The sequence below is a fragment of the Lycorma delicatula genome, chromosome 7, assembly GCF_047948215.1.
Source record: "Lycorma delicatula isolate Av1 chromosome 7, ASM4794821v1, whole genome shotgun sequence".
Taxonomy (NCBI): domain Eukaryota; kingdom Metazoa; phylum Arthropoda; class Insecta; order Hemiptera; family Fulgoridae; genus Lycorma; species Lycorma delicatula.
Window position 1 is genome coordinate 65,843,774 of NC_134461.1, and position 18,876 is coordinate 65,862,649.

The 18,876-nt window shown below is 27.5% G+C and overlaps 1 protein-coding gene across 3 annotated transcripts in view; it reads right to left on the reverse strand.

The window, feature by feature from the left end:
- Window positions 1–18,876, reverse strand: part of LOC142327829 (regucalcin-like) — a 98,001-nt gene that overhangs the window by 32,060 nt on the left and 47,065 nt on the right. The window contains exon 1 of one of the 3 annotated variants that reach the window (XM_075371168.1): window positions 3,351–3,374. The exons of the other annotated variants lie outside the window; for them this stretch is intronic. The gene's annotated coding sequence lies outside the window, so the exon portion shown is untranslated. Of the gene's footprint in view, window positions 1–3,350; window positions 3,375–18,876 lie in introns of those variants that run through there. 3 annotated transcript variants of the gene reach the window in all.

The following is an 18,876-nucleotide window of genomic DNA, read 5'->3' on the forward strand; positions in this document are numbered from 1 at the left end:
TTATAAACTGCTCTTCATATAAAAGAAATAACAATCTCTTTTATATATAATATATTTATATCTCGTCAAAAACTTATTTTTTGTCAAGTAATTAAACTTATTATAATAGCCTCTTTTTTTTTTTGATAACAGAATAAAAACATCAAAACCCACTGTGTTATTTCATTGAATAAAATAGTAAATTTCTTTCTTTGAAATCTAATAACAATTATTTAGTAATCAATTAAATAGTAAGCGTAAAACAAATAAAAAACTGCATTGTGTTTTAATAACCATTCATACTACTTACTAACATAATATATTTATTTATTTTCCTAGCAACATTAGGCTTGTGCACAATTACAGTCGCTTTATGATATCTGAATTTTGTAGAATATAAAAAATGATCTACATGAATGTAATTTGAACCCAGATTTTTCTGGATATACGGCAAAAATACAGAATGCATTGTTTTTATTTATCCAGTTTTTTTATTATTTTACTTTTAATTTGATTAATATGAATTCAATAATTTCAAAATCAACTCGATGCAGAAAAAAATTGTTTAAAACCAAAATGAAATAGGGTGTACTATATAAGATCTTATTCTGATAAAAGTGTGTAAAACAATTACTTATACAAATCTCAAACCATTAAGATTTTGAGTGAGGAAATTCTCATTAAGATAAATAAAAACATGATTTTAAAATATATTTTTCACTTTTATTACGAAGATGATTTTAATCACAGGAGACAACCTATGAGAATTGAATGAACAGAATGCTAATGCATTCCCAGATAAATAATGCTATTAATATAATATATTAAATAATAACTATTGCAATAATAACTATTGTAATGCTTGTAAGAAAAAAACAGGTTTATGTTGTACTTTTATGTCATTGCGCTGACGTGTAAAATTTATTTTAATGCAATATCATGATACTAAGCTAAAATACTTAATATATACATTAAAACTGAATTTTATAAAAATTTTTAAAGTATTCATGATTAGAAATAAATTTGAAAACTAGAAAATACATAAAATTGTTTAAAAAAATGAACCAAAATGCTTAATACACATATGAATTTTATTACTATTTTTTCATTAACATATTTTAATTTATTATTTTATTTTGTTATATATTAATTCCATGGTATTTACTTATGAGTAAAAGCAGTAATTAACCCAATATTCATGGCAGAGTAGTCATGTTTCTGTCTTTCATCCAGGTGTTCTATATTTGAGACCTGATCAGGTATGACATTTTTCACACACTATAGAAACTCATTATCGTCCATTAACAGTAACTATTATTGGGCATCAGTCAGTTGTTGATATTATTTGAATAAATAATTAATTGCTTGGTATTGGATTTTTATAGCATAAAAATAAATAGGCTGATGTCTTTTTGATATTAAAAGAATTTTTGTATAAATATTAATAAAAATTACACAAAAGATTAAGATAAAAAATAATAATAGACATTCCAGTGTTCCAGAAAGTAGAGTATATGCTCAATAGTAGAATATTTAAATAGTTTCTCTACATTCCTGTTACTTATTTTTATTAAGATATAAATTTATTATCTTTTTGTCTTTTACTAACAGCTTTTTCACCATATAGGCAATATTTAATATTGGCCAATCCATACTTTAATTAAAATAATTTTTTTTTTTTTTAATTTTAACTTCCTGAAATTGATTTTGTAAAGTTCCTTAAGGTTAGTAGGTTATTGCTGGTAATTATACATAATTTGGTACTAATTTTCACAAGTTAAAATTTAAAGAAAATTGGATAACTATAATAAATATCTTATTTTTTAGCATCAATTTTTTGAAAACAATTTTATTATTTTCTAAAGTTTAATTTTTATAGTAATGCAAATATTAACACCATGAATTACATAAATAATTGTTAATTCTACTAAGGTGAAAGAATTTTTATGAGATATATAAATAAAAGAAATCTATTTCTCCCAATATAAAAAAATAATTAGAAATATAGTATAATTAAAATTTGAAAAATATATCTTTAGATTTTACAGTGAAATCTGTAATCATCTTGTAAATTTTATAATCTATCAACTGAATAAATGGTTTACCATCAAGTGTTATGAAATTTATTTATGATTCTGGAGAACTCCTACATGAACCCATTTAAAATTTTCAGTGTACGCTATGAAATGATATCAAAGTGAGGTAATTACAACAGTATTACACAATTAATATTATATATAGAAGTAATTTTAAGAGTATCAAATTTAAGTATATTTAATTGTCATATCAATTATATCTGAGTAATAAAGGGATTCACTGTTGGATTACAAACTTATCCAGTTTATTCACAATATAAACCACAAACTCAAAATTATAAGCTTCTGTTACAAAACCTGAATTTCATATAATAAAAATATAAATGCAAACAAGTATAATGCAAAGATTTTACTTACAATTTAAAACTTTAAAACTAGAGGGTCTACTAGAATTATTAAATAATATGAAAAAAATAATACAAATACATATTGAAAAATAAATGAGTTATTTCTAACAGTGCTTTTAGAATAAGAGTAAAAAAATATATAAACTTATCACTTTAGCAAAATTTGTAATCTTATGTTGATTATATTTTTTACTAAAAAAAAAACTGTCAGAGATACTTGTAGTGTTTAATAAGTGTTGTTTATTTTTAAGTAACATTATGAGTGTTATTAGTTCTTCATTACTGTTTTCTTTAATTATTTAATTTTATATACATTATCTCTTCAGTATCTATTGATTACGACTTAAACATTCAAAATTGTTATCTAGTTTTAGATTTGGAATAAATGTTTTTGTAAACAGATTTTGAATTTTCTTGTTTTACATTTCTGCATATTTTTGTGTTCGCGGCTCGATCAGGATATTGAGAGATTGACAGTTTAGAATGTTTAAATAATTACAATTTATTGGTTTAATAACATAAAATAATAATCAAACAATTAATACATAACGTAATACATATATAATCAAAACAGAAAACAATCACAATATTAGATGTCAATGACAAAACAAACAAATAATCACGAATGTTAATCATAATATAAACAGAGATTACATACAAGACAGAGTTTAAAATAATCGTCAGAATTTATTCCCGGTAGATAAATAGAAAACCAGAATTCCAACCCATTAACAAAAGATATAGCATAACCATAATACTTAACAGTTTTTACCACTAATCTTGTATTAACAAACAATAGTACACTAGATAAGACAAATATAAAGTTTACTGCAAATACCTTTGCTGTCCACAAATAAAACTACCCTAACAGTTTATGAATGAAATTTAGCACATTATTTTTTTCACTTATAGTTTTACAGTAACTCACCGATAGTATTTCTTGTGACTGGAATTACTCGTGGAGTCACCTAATCGTATCAAACTTAATTCACACTGGAAATTCGCTCCTTCACTGTCCGCTCCGCTGAATTCTCTCGCTGACTGACGTTTCGTAGACTCACAGCACAGACTCTCCTCGTTGGACTGACGACGTAACGTCTCGCTGGACGGGTTCGCAGAACTCACATCTCGCAGCCTCTCCTTGCAGAACTAACGTCGTAACGACTCGCTGGACTGGTTAGCAGAACTGATCACAGACTTCGCATAACTGATGTTTAAATGGCTTACCACCCGTAGTATTTATACTTCTATCTTCTTTACCTGTCGGACCGGACCCAACTCGAAGCGTGAAAATGATCGATCGAGTCTGTTCTCATTTATTCCTTAACCCGGTCCGGTAATTCTTCTCACGGTATAACCATTTGCTCATTGTGTTAAACGGCAGTATTACAAAAGACGATTGTTAAGCGGACCTGTTACCTTTACAAAAATTGTTCTTTTTATTCCTTTTCTGGATTCTCCAATTATTATATTTTCTACTACTTTCATAATAATTGGTAGGAATCCGTTACTCAGGCCCGCTATACCGATCTTGTTACAATATAAATAATATCCAGAACATAGTACATAATTTTCAAAGAAATGGACAAAAATATTTAGAAATGGTTAGGAAAATGGAATAATTTGATAATGTTCTAGTGAATTGCCAATTGTAAAAAAAGTGCAATACTTTTTTTTTAATCAATTAACATAATAGAAATTATAGAACCAGTTAGCAGAACAGGTTTTATAATAATAATAAGCAAGCAGATGGAATTAAAGTATAAAATAGAGTTATCTAGTCCATTAGTTGAAGAAGAAGAAGAGCAGTAGCATTATATTTGCTCTACACATTCTATAAAAGCATAACTTATAAGCATAGATTATTTTTTAGTCACTAACATAAAATGAAAACATCTAGTGTCTTCAGATGATGAAAAACAATTTCAGTCGCACAAAGAGTAATATTACACATTTGCCCTTTCAAATATCAATTAATTATAAAGTAATTATATGGTACATTAAGTTGTCTGAAACAATCAAAAGCAAATGCTTCATCATCTAAAACAAAATTAGCAAGTGTGAAATTTATATTTATTATAAATTTCTTCACATTTTTTTCTACATGACTGAAATAATGAACTTTGGGAAAAATGCTAATATTTCATGACCTGTTGTGAAAACGTTTTTCTTTTACCACATGACAAACTATAAAAAGTACATCAAATTATAAAGTATGAAAAATGACTTAAAATAAATTAAAATTAGGGTAAACTCTAGTATACATAAATGAATATTCATTTATTCATATACATGTAATTATCTTTTTTATAATATAAAGTAAATTACTTGGAATAATTTTGATAAACAATAATAATAATAAAAACAATAATAATAATAATAATAATGAAGTAATGTAATAATAACAATAAATGAATTACAATGAAGATAAAAGGTCAGTGGCACATTAATTAAATTCTAGTAGAACTAATAAATCAAATATTTCTCACTTACAAAGAGTAGTAGTACATGAATTATTTTCATGCATATATATATATATATATATATATATATATATATATATATATATATATGTGTGTACTATTTATTCAGCAATGGGCTAGTGTCCAATAACAGTTAATATGGTGAGTGATAATGAATTTTTATAGAATGTGAAAAATCTCATATCTGACTGGAGCTCAAACCAAAGATTTCTGTATGAAAGGATAAAATGCCAGTGTGGAATGTTTTAAGGAAATTCTTATGTATCCATACCGTTTACAGTTGTTAAAGGCTTTGAAGCCTACCTATTTCATAATTTAATTGTTGCAGCATAAAGATAACAACTTTCCTGATGGTATTGTGTTTAGTGATAGTCAAAATTTCATCTTAGTGGAAAAGTTAACACATATAATGCCTGTATATGGGGACATAAAATCACCATGAACTCTTAAAATGCAAAAGGGATTCCCCAAAATTAAATGTTTTCTGTGCGATATCCTGACAGAAAGTTTATGGGATGTCCATTTTTACTGAAGCAAGCACAACAGGAACTGTTTTTCAGATATGCTCTAACATGTTCTTTCTTCAACTGCAAGATGGTCCAGAGAATTTTATTTGGCAACAAGTTAATTCACCTCCTTTCTGGCTTAACTCTCTATGGAAATGATTGCATGATGTTTACCCCGACCTCTGGATTGGTCGGCATAGAATTGATGACAGAATTTGCTTGCAGTGGCTTTCAAGGTCACCCAATCTGATCCTATATGATTTTTTCCTTTGGGATTTTGTAAGGGATCTATGTATGTGCCTCTGCTATCTATCTGATCTGTATATAACATACACCCAATTTGAGGTACAGGATTGAAGTAGCTTCCATTTCTAGTGATGTCATACTGATTAAAGTATGGGACAAACTCTTCTATTGTTTGGATGTGTGCCATGTGATGGAAGCTGCTGATATTGAACACTAGTAGGGAAAATCTTAACAGTTATTTTTTTTTATATTTATGATTCATTACTGTAAGTCAAAGTTAAGAGATATTAAATAGCTTTAATACCCTGATATCATTATTTGTACACCCTATTTTTCTACACCCAGGAGTTCACATGGATAGAACTTAATTCAAATGTAAAAAGAAATTTAATACAATTGAGACAAGCTAAATATTTGATAATGTAGCTTTAAGTTTCATTTATAATCAAAGCAATTATTGTGACCATTTCAGTTTGGATCACCACTTTGTTTGTTATCATATTTTTACTTCTTCTATAGCTAATTTATAAAAAAAAAATTGTACCCTAAACAGGGTGACATTTATGAACGTGTGGACTGCAGAAGCAATTTCTTTGTTGTACTTCATCGAACTTTGTTTTTTATAATAGAATGAATTAACTGTTACATAAATAAAAACAATTTATTACACAAAAAAGATAATTTGAATTAAAAATAATAAACAAAAATATAATAATAAAACTTATTCATTATTAAATGATACTAGTCCATGAAATCAATTACTGAAGTGTTCTCATTCATTGTTATGAAAAAAATCATACGATTGATTACATAAAATAATTAAAGAAAAAAATGAGAAAAGGTTAAAAAGGAAATTCCATATAAAATAATGAGAATTCTTTTACTGTATGATAAAGATTGATTTATAAAAGAGAAAAAAAAACAAGGCAAACAAGCTCTACAATTAAAGTTAACTATCTTAAAGTCGCCCTCTGACGTGACAATTATTGACATTGTATATTACCATATGTTGAAGTGTAATGTTGTAACACAAGACTTGAAAAAATGAAAATCTAGAATTTGATTGTGACTTTTAAAAGAGTCAAGCATTATTAATAATTGTGTCACATTATATATTAATTTTAATTAAATTAAAATTAATTGAAAAATAAAATTGAAAATCCTGAAATGGTTGAAGTTCCATATTTGAGTTAGTTACTAAATTACCTAACTTAAAATGAAGTTTTATAATGAAAGAAAAGCAAGAAAAATCATATGAATTTTGTTGGTGGGATTCGTCATGGAGAAATAGTAAACAAGGAAAAAGATTATTATGACCTTAAAACATATTAATCATATTTTGTGTGCTATGCACAAGTAAGATGAGATGGATTGGGGCGGGGTTAGAAAATATTACTGATTGGTTTTATTTATGGGTGTTCCATTTGTTAAAAAGTTTTCTTTTTACAAATTCTGGGTACCATTAAAGGAAATCTTAATAGCTAGTTTATTGTGTTTTGTATAACATATTTAAACAAAATTTTTTTTGTTAATTTTTATTTTGAAATGAAACAACAGATTTTTTTTAAAAGAAAAAGAGTGAAATTATTAACATTAAATAATTATCATCAGAGAAGATAAACATTAAACTTTAATTTCAACTGTTATTATTGGTTGGGGCAAGGTTTATTCATAGAATATTGAATTCATTTTGATTGATTAATAAAATTTGTTTTATTGACTTTTATTTTATTAATTGATTTAAATAAATTTTATCTCAATTTATTTGTAATTAATATTGCTTATGATGAGCAGTCGACTGTCGGACAAATTTGTAAACTAATTTGAGAAAATTTTAGAGCACTGGCAAAAAAAATTGTTCTTATTTATGTATTATGAGTTGTTTATTTACATGTATTGACTATTTTTCATGATCATCAACTTTTGATCTCACTCCCACCAACCCCTCATAACTACTGCATCAATTAATTCAATCTAATTAAATTAAAAACAAAACAACTCATATACTGGTAAATAAAATGAAAATTGGATTGCAAATAATTAATAATAATTTGTTACTACAGTGATTCCCAAACTGTGCGCTGTGGGACCCTGGGGAGCCACGGCCTCTTTACAGGGATACCATGAAATATTGTAAAAATTTCATAATTAATTGAACCAAGAGATTTATAATTATTAATTTAATGTTATTATTTAATTTTTAATGTTATAATTATTTTATTTAATTATTAATTTAATGTTCAAAAAAATAATGAAGATACACGAGTTTTATTTTATTTATTTTTATCTCACTTATGAGTAATCATACTTTTACTTAGGGTAGGGCACCATGGAAAAGTTTTAATTGAAAAAGGGCGCCGTGACTCGGAAAAGTTTGGAAACCACTGTGTTACTATATAAGGAGACAGACTCCGGTAGGTTTTGTTATTGGTAATACAAGCTGAACAGACACAGATCCACATGTGTTTGAATAAAGATTAATTACAAAAATTCCTTCTGTTGGTCAGAGAAAGATATTTAGTAGAAAAATCTGTCACTTGCTGTTTTATTAAAAACAAAATCACATACAATTATATTTAATCAAATAATAATAGTTATAATGTAATTAGTCATCTCTACTAATGATTCCTTTCCTACAGTTATAACTGAGATGGATAGTAGTCCATCTCCCACTTGTAATAAGTAGGACTCTAATTTTATCATGTACCCCAGTTCTGATTGATTTTTAAATTTTTATATAGTTATAAGAACAGATCTATTATATCAGTCTTTATTGTGCTGAAATTTTAAGTCAGTTAGACTTAGGGTGGGGATATAAAACTAATTTTATAAAAATATAAAATTATTGTAGTTGAAAATGGTCTACAATAAAAAATATCAACAACCACAGAAAATTAAAAAAACAAAATTCAAGAAAAAAGTATAGATGATTTTTATATCCATTTTGTAGATTTATAATATAACATTAATGAGTACAAAGAGTAAATGATAATAAATGACAATACAAAATAAAATTGTTGAATAGTAATATAAGTAGAATTAAGATGCTGTAAAGTAATCTTTACCGGAAACGCAAATATCATTAAAAAAACAAAGGACATAAGGAATTATTTTAATAAGCAACAAATATGCATATTTTTTAATTATGTGAATGTACCAAACTAACATTAAAAAATAATAAAAAAATTTTTTTTTGTTTGTTAAAATAACAATACTACTTAAAAAAGAAAAAAAAACAATAATAACTTATGAATACATAATTTTATCGTTATAAATGTTTATTTTAAAATAAACAGAATTTAATAGAGAAAAAACTAAAATAAAAAATATAATATTAAATTGCTAAGATTCCCACGAGATATTCTCGTTACAGTAAGTTAATATACGATAACTTCCTTCAAGAGAATAATTTATTATGAAGAAATAATGATATAATTATGTTTGTTGTACTCAGGAAAAAAATAAAGTAAATTAGTAATAATTTTAAATAAATTGAACTTAACTATAAATTATAGTAATGGAAACTGGATTCTGAATATCTGTATGACATTAAATAAATATAAAATATTATAATTATTGCTTACAGCTTATTTAGCATAAAGAAATATGAAGTAGGCATCCTTAACAAATTAACATCAGGAAGGGCATCCGGCTATAAAGCTCCCGCCAAATCCTTCCCGCCTAAAAGCCAGTAACATGTGGGAAAATTTAAAAAAACGAACCTACTTAAGAAAAATGAAACAAAGGAAAAAGTAAACAAAAAAACTTTTTTTAATTCTTTCAGTTTAAAATTTTTGGTAGAAATTAACAACTACTTCAACTGCAGTTCTTGTTTATTATTTTCGTGCCAGTTTCAAAATCTGAAAATTTCAATAATTACCCTATTATTATAATTTTATTTTTCGGTTAGGCTAACTATGGACCACGCAAATGTTATTTCTTCCTGTTTCTTTTTATTTTTTCCCAATAATATTGTTTCATTCTTTGTGTGTTTGATCTGTTTCTCCTACGCCCATTTCACTTGATATGATTCTTTACCTTGCTCACCATTTCAAACTCAACGTTGTGTATTTTTTGTTTGAAGAGTTTTCTCTCTTTCACTTTCTGTTCTTCGATCCCTAGGTTCTGTAATCCTTTTTTCATTTGTTGTAGGTACCCATGATTGCTCTTTTGTTCCCAGAGTTTAATGAGTATTTGTTTATTCGTAGGCTCTTTTTGTTCATTCATTACACATAGTCCAAGAACCTGTCTCCTTAGAGCTTCTTCGATATTCTCTATTTCTTCATACAGTTCTCAGTTGGATTTCTTTTGGATTTCTTTTCTCAGTTGGATTGGATTTCTTGGGGTTGTTCTTCTTTCCGTTTTCTTTAACAGCTCCAGGTTGGTAAAGTGTAGCTTTACTATAACTTCCCTGTCTCGAAGTTCGTTAGAACTTCGCCGGTAAGAGCCCGCAGAATTGGACGGCACGGCTAAGTAACGAACTATGTTTACAGTTCTAAACATGACCTAACTTAAAAGTGAAATGAAAATGGGAAAAAATAAACAAAAAACTTAATATTTCAGTTCAATTAAATTTGTAATAAAGAATACTTTCAAAAAATACCTCGAATTTTGTTAGACAACGTTATTTTCTTACATTTGATGACCCGAATATGTCACTTTTTCTTCATAAAATGGGTCTACGAATCGCGCCGCTAGGTAGCAGTACTTAAAGGCGCCTTTGAATTTACGAATGACCTCGTACAAAAATTTGAAGTAATAAAATTTAAAGGAAAATATACTACAGCTTGTTTTAATAGTAAATGCTCTTATATAAATGAAAATACTAAAGATGAAACAATTTTTTTAATTCCTATCACTTTATTAAAAAGTGAAAATATTCGTTTATAAGAGATTATAGCTGCTAATAAAACAAAAAAAACACAGTGCAACAGTAGGAGTGTTGCAAATGTGGCAACAAAGATTTGTTGCATAAAACAGAAATAAATTCGGTTGGTAAATTTTTTATTCTACAATTAGAACTATTTGAACTAATTAATGGAGAAATAAAAAAAGGTCATTTAGTAATAATATAAAAAGTGTGTCCATAGATACGATAAAAATCGAGGGTTACACTTACAAAGTAATAAGTGCAATATTAATCACGGATCTTCTAAGGTTATTATACTAGTTTTATTAAAAAAGAAAAATATGGTATGAAGTGAATCATATGACTATCAACAAAAAAACTGGTCCAGAAATTAAAAAAAATGTAAATTTGTTATTTTTAGAAAGGCAATAAATTTTAATCAGTAACTCATAAAAAAAAGTTAAAAAAAATAATCTAACAAAACGCTGTGACATCCAAAAAAAATTACAATGAAATTGCAAACCGTACGGTAAGAGTCTCGCAGATATTCCTTCCGCTCAAAAAACAAAAGTTTTTGTAATATAAATAAAACTGTTTTTAACAAAATGATATTGATATATTGATAACAAATAAGGTAAGACACTACATCTCTATTATCAAAATTGTTAAAAAAATACATGTTAAACATATGTAATAGGCAATAGATATACAATAATAAATAATAAACATTGTTTAAGCGTAACATATAATAAGCAAAAAATAGAAACATTTGTTACAAAACCTTTACCGATTTTATTTATATATAATACATATCATATTTACAGAAATAATACAATTCTTATGATTATTCGTTGTTTAATAAATGAAATCGGGCCGGTAAGAGTTGTGTAACAAATTTTTCTTTTTTGCTTATTATATGGAAAGCTTAAAAATTATTTATTATTTATTATTGTATATCTATTGACTATTACATGTAATTTTTTTAAACAAATTTCTAAATTAATAACACAGATTTCGATATTAGAAATGTGTCTTACTTTTTTTGATATCAGTATCATTTTGTTAAAACAGTTTTATTTATATTACAGAAATTTTTGTTTTTTGAGAGGAAGAAATGATAGCTGCGAGACTCTTACCTCTTACCTTTCTCTTTTCTACTGCTATTTTATCCTTACTTCTGTACTTTATTGGTTTCGTTAGATATTTGAAACTATATTTTTTTTTTTTTTTTGTCTTCAGTCATTTGACTGGTTTGATGCAGCTCTCCAAGATTCCCTATCTACTGCTAGTCGTTTCATTTCAGTATACCCTCTACATCCTACATCCCTAACAATTTGTTTTACATATTCCAAACGTGGCCTGCCTACACAATTGTTTCCTTCTACTTGTCCTTCCAATATTAAAGCGACTATTCCAGGATGCCTTAATATGTGGCCTATAAGTCTGTCTCTTCTTTTAACTATATTTTTCCAAATGCTTCTTTCTTCATCTATTTGCCGCAATACCTCTTCATTTGTCACTTTATCCACCCATCTGATTTTTAACATTCTCCTATAGCACCACATTTCAAAAGCTTCTAATCTTTTCTTCTCAGATACTCCGATTGTCCAAGCTTCACTTCCATATAAAGCGACGCTCCAAACATACACTTTCAAAAATCTTTTCCTGACATTTAAATTAATTTTTGATGTAAACAAATTATATTTCTTACTGAAGGCTCGTTTCGCTTGTGCTATTCGGCATTTTATATCGCTCCTGCTTCGTCCATCTTTAGTAATTCTACTTCCCAAATAACAAAATTCTTCTACCTCCATAATCTTTTCTCCTCCTATTTTCACATTCGATGGTCCATCTTTGTTATTTCTACTACATTTCATTACTTTTGTTTGTTCTTGTTTATTTTCATGCGATAGTTCTTGCGTAGGACTTCATTTATGCCGTTCATTGTTTCTTCTAAATCCTTTTTACTCTCGGCTAGAATTACTATATCATCAGCAAATCGTAGCATCTTTATCTTTTCACCTTGTAATGTTACTCCAAATCTAAATTGTTCTTTAACATCATTAACTGCTAGTTCCATGTAAAGATTAAAAAGTAACGGAGATAGGGAACATCCTTGTCGGACTCCCTTTCTTATTACGGCTTCTTTCTTATGTTCTTCAATTATTACTGTTGCTAATCAATTAGCAACTTAGAAACTAGATACAACTGTAAATTTCTATATTCTGTGCTTTGACAGAATGCCATTTTCTTATTAAAAATTTTGATGCTGGGATTATTTCTGATTTTTGAAGTATACTAATAGGCTTGATCTTTCAACCACCTCTCTTAGATCCTCTCCTTGTTGAATCGTTTCCTTTGTTTTTGGTAGCATAGCCAGGTCAACCCACCAGGTTGGTCTAGTGGTTAACGCGTCTTCCCAAATCAGCTGATTTGGAAGTCGAGAGTTACAGCGTTCAAGTCCTAGTAAAGCCAGCTATTTTTACACGGACTTGAATACTAGATCGTGGATAACGGTGTTCTTTGGTGGTTGGGTTTCAATTAACCACACATCTCAAGTATGGTCGAACTGAGAATGTACAAGACTACACTTCATTCACACTCATACATATCATCCTCATTCATCCTCTGAAGTATTATCTAAACGGTAGTTACCGAAGGCTAAACAGGAAAAAGAAAGCATAGCCAGGTCATCCCCAAAGATCAGACATCTGACTATTATTATTATTATTTTAGTTTTAATTTAAAAAATAAATAGCAGTAGGCCTTTTGTAGGCTTTTTTATGTGATAAAAGTGGCGTTAGCAAAAACAAAGTGATGTTGATAAAAGAAAAAAATGGAATGCAAAGAATTGTTTACAACTTTATTTATAGCTTTCAGAAGATATACAGTATCTTCTGTAAACCATGAGCTAAGATCCTGTAAAATGTAGGAATAATTCTAGCCTAACTACAAATATGTAAAAAAAAAAAACAAAAAAAGTAAACGATCAAGTATGAATACTTGATCGTTTATGAGATATCACTGAATAACATTCTCATCAACTAAATCTAATACATGACTGTTTCAATCTAATCAAGCGAATCTTATGAATAACATTTATCACTGATTGAGTGTTACAATGAACCATAATTATTGGAGAACGGAAACAAAACATTTGACGAATAAATAATCGCTGGCCAATTGAATGTTAAATACTTCGTTACCAATAGTACTTTATTTTTTATGAATATGCTTTTTAACGACAATCTATACTTTCTAATGAACTTTTTATATAATACAAAGCTTTATACTCATAATTGAAAACGAAAACTTTCTTCAAATCATCTATAGACGTATACAATAATATAGAGTATTATATACATTTTTAAAAGTTTTTTCGTTTCAAAATTGTTTACAGCTTTCTTTATAGCTTTCAGTTAAACTATTTAGAACAAAATTCCACAGTTTCACGACCACCTGAAAGTAACTTCTTCTACGAAAAATAAATAATTAAAAATAGTGATAATAATCTTCGAAATCAGTAAGTGCATTTGGTAAAGAAAAAAGTTGAAACATTAAAAAAATAAATAAATAAAAATAGATATTAATGTCAAATCAAATAATTAACAAAAAAGTGAAAGGATATTAGACTTTTATTAATTACTTGTAAATATTGAAATCATAAAAAGTGTTACACGTTTTACTTTTTATCTAATTAAACTTAATTTAACTGTAGAAATGAATGGAGAAGTAATATTTAATCCAATGAGAATCTTTTTCGCTTAACATAGATCACATTAATTTCAAGGTTTTTCAGCTTCATTAACTTTCACTTATTGTTTAGTTGAAACTCATGACAGTAACTAAGCGTACATATTTGTACTACGTAATTTAGAGATGTATCTCCTTTTTTTTTTAGTATTATATTTCTTCAATGATGCATTTGTGACCTGAAACTGCTTCCAGATAAAACCGTTCCCTTTACAAAAGTTTTAAAATAAATTTAAAAAAAAGTAAGAGCTGAATGAAACATCAACTGCCGTATAAAACTTAAATAACTGTAAAATTATCCTCAGCCAAGAGTTGATGTTGGAGCTGTTCATTTATTTTTCACTGAAAAACATATTTGTATTACCAGAATCATGTATATAATACATTTAAAAATTACAGTTCTAAAAATGTTTGAACTTCCTCAAAGAATAAAGATTTTTTTAAAATTATAGATAAATCGCTTTTTGATTCAAGCAAAACAGTTGGACTAAGAGAATCAAAATAAGGAAAATGGAATCAAAATTTTTAATTCAAAATTATGAAATATAATTCATAAGTTTTATCTTACAGAATCTTGTAAATAATTATTATCTTTACGGAGTGGGGAAGTGGAGAAACCCAGAGAAAAATCTATAAAAAAATTTCCTCTTTAGTCTTTTCAAATCTCATTTATATTAATATTTTTGCTGTGAAAAAAACAAATTAAAGAATACTTAAAAAATAAATCTCACCAGTAAGACGACATAAAAGTTTAAAAACAAAAAAAATCCTGTGAAATTTTATTTCAAATTTTTTTCTTAAACTTTTTCTATTGATATTAAGTAAAAACTTAACAATCATTTTATAAATTCCATAAAACAGCTTTATATATTTATATATATATTTTTTGAAAAATAATAAACATACACATGTATTTTTGTATGTTTTTATGAATTATAGATCATCTCCAGTCCATATTTGCCTACACGGATTGGTAGCTCATTCGGTTTGCACACAACTTTGAAGATGAATGAAGTTTCTCCTTTAAGAATCCTGACTTATTTAATTTCTACAAAAAATGTGTATCTAATCTAACCAAAAGAAAATTTCTTGACTAGTATGTTTTTCTTACATCTGGGTAAAAATTTGCTCGTATTCTTAAGAGATGATTGGTGGGGGAGAACCCCGTTCCTGAAGGATGCCATGAAATATTCTGAGGTTGGAATTGGTTGAATTGTACAACGATATCTAAAGAGTAGATCATCCTTTTAGGTAATTTCATAAGAAAGTTACCTATTGTAATGGATACCATGATTCAACTTCCGGAAAATATAACATAGCTTCGCGTTTCACATCCTCCAGACCCCAAAACCACTTCAAAAGTTTTTATGTACATTATATATATATATATATATATTACTTTCTTATGGACACGATAACTGCCGTAATTTTGCGTCAATCACTTTGAAATTGTTCCTTAAAAATAACTCGACCCAAAATCTCGGTGGTGTTCGTTAATGGAAAAAATCGAACCATGGGGGTGGAAATAGGAGGTCTTTTTCAGAAAAAAACAAAATATCGCTACAACTTTCTTATTACGTAAAATATCGAATTTGTTTAAAGTGCCTACTATTTTTTTGATAAGGGCCTAAAACTTATCTAAGTAAACGTTTTTTGATATCACCAATGGGGGTGGAAAAAATGGGGTTTCGAAGACAAAAAAATTCATACCTCCCTTAATAGATACAGTATCGAATCGATTTAAAGTGGTCATTATTCCTCTAAACATTAACTAAAACTTTTATCTGAAACAATTTTTGATATGACCAACCCTTACGGCAAGGGATGACCAAAGGTTTGCTGGAATTGTAAGAAGATAGGGCTTGTCGTATGCTAAAGATGTGAACATTTTTTCACATGCAACCATTGTCGTATTGAGTAAATTTGAAATTTCTTAACTTTAAGGTGGAAATCTTTTTTATCCCTTACTTAGTACCGGTAAAATCTACCTCCGCCTTCCGGCGTGCCGAAAGGAATTTTTTTATATTTTTGTTACCTTTTCCTCTATTTTTGGTTGTGGATATAAGTGTAAATCTTTCTGATGATACCTTTTCTTTCTTTTTTCTGTTTAGCGTCCGGAATTAGTTCAGGTATTGCTTCAGAGGATGAATGAGGATGATATGTATTAGTGTAAGTGAAGTGTAGTCTTGTACAATCCCAGGTCGACCATTTCTGAGATGTGTGGTTAATTGAAACCCAACCACAAAAGAACACCGTTATCCACGATCTAGTATTCAAATCCGTATAGAAGTAACTGCCTTTACTAGGACTTGAACGCTGGAACTCTCAACTGCCAAATCAGCTGATTTAGGAAGACGCGTTCACCACTAGACCAACCCGGTGGTTTATATTGATGATACCTGAACCTGCACTAGTCCCTCTTTGGTGTGTAAGAGGGAGACTGTCTCTGAACCGATACGTAAAAACTGTGTCCTGCCCGATGGATATATTAGAGTAGAAACGTATCGGGTCGTTTAAATTCTATTGAATAAAACCCAGCTTCCAGAACTTTCTAAAATAGCACTAAAAATATTTCATAAAAGACAAAACTATAATTAAATTTTCAAGAATTTAATTTTCTTAGTATCAAAATGATTAATTTAAATAATATAATTCAATAAATCGTGTAATCCTAGATAAAAAAATGTAATCCGAGATAAAACATGAAATTCAACCTTATTTTTTTACAACTGATTAGTATATAAATTCTAGGAATACATTCAGGTCAATGTAAAAATATTTAACAAATATAATATGTATATACTTTAAATCAAAACAAAATATTAAAATCAAGATGGAAACAGGATGTAATATTTATTTAGAATTAAAAAAAAAAGAAAGCAAATGACATTGCTAAGATCAAGTAAAACAGTATAAATTATAAAAGGAAAATTCCTAAAATAGATGTTAATTTTAAATTTAAACTTTGTAATACGTAAATAGTATTAATTGTTAATCCATTTAACAATTTTTTTTTTTTGAATTATTGTACATAAACTTGTTTTGTGACGTAAAAACATTAATATAATCTTATTTTATCTGTGCATGAAAAGGAGATTTCGTACATTAATTAAATTTGATTAATAATTTATTTTGTACAAGATGCTTAAGTATAATGGTAAAAATACAAAATCACACACACTGCACAACTTTCAGATCCTAATAATTTAACACTACTATTAAAAAAAAGATGCAATCTGATAATTATTTTTTAAGATTACTATTCACTATTAAGTGAAGGCACACTTAGTGAAAACACATCATTTCCTTGCTATTTTTCAGTGTTTTGTAGCTGTTATTAACAATTTCAATATTAGAAAACAGTAATAGAAAATGGAATTAAAATAACTGATAAAAAAACACGAAAGTTATGAGTATAGGAAGCAATAAGCCAATGAATATCTGCACAAGAGAAAGAAGAATTAAATAAGCGCAGGTGATTAGATATCATGTTAATTAGAAGACTGAAAACAAAATAAAAAAAAGAAGTGGCTAAGGAAGCATTTTAAAAAAAAGTTATGTAGTAACAAAGCGTCTCGGCGGCATTTTCACACGCTACAAACATTGTCATTTATCTCATCCTCTGAAGCAATATCTAACGGTGCTCCCGGAGGATAAAAAAAACTATATGTAACATGCAGGTAAGACCTGAGGAAACATCTTGCAAAGTGTTACGTTTAGAGGTTTGTTCAAAATTATAACTCACTATTTTTCTCTTTACTTTTTAATAAAAGTCAAATTTCTTCAAGTATTCATGTTCATTTGGTGCTATTTAAATAGGTTGTTTTTTGAGTTCATCAGTTTTTATGAATGGTATTTAGATACTTCTCATATATCAAAACGTAAAGAGAATTAATTTTCATCTCCCACACATATCATGCGACCGAAAGTAATTCAGTAAAAAATGTTATGTAAATGCTTCTTAAACACTATTCAAAAAAGAATGTTCTGTAACTATTACAGTTTTTTTTAACTCCTGACTGAAGTAGCTGTTAACTTAATAATCGATAACTGGAAAACTAGAACTTCAAAAATGCCCAAAAGTGAGCAACTGGACAATGATAAAAATTTAATTATTAGCTAGTCAGAAGTTCATATTTTTAAATTAGTTTAGCATAATATCAAGTTAGATGATAAATTAGTAAAAACCGACCAGTTTCTTTATATTTTTTCTTTAGGGTTTTTGGGAAAACTACCAATGAATTGAAATCGAGTAGTTTAATAGAAAAAATATAAAATATAAGATTTTTTAAAGGAGTTATTTACCTGTTATTTTGAATTATATATTTTTTTTTTTTCAAAGTTTTTTTATTTTTCACTATTTTTAGAGTTTTTTTTATCTTTGCTTAAATGTTTTAATTTTAATAGCCGTATTTATAAAGCGCATTAACCTTAAACAAGACATCGACAACGCGCAACAGCTCATTTATATCTTGAGCTCCAGCCAGTTAAACTCAAAAAAGTAAAATAATAGTAAAAATTATAAAATTAGAAAACAAAAAAGGAAGTACCAGTCATCACAAGACTAATCAATTTAGTAAAATAGTTACTTTTTTTTTAATTAATTAATGCCACGAG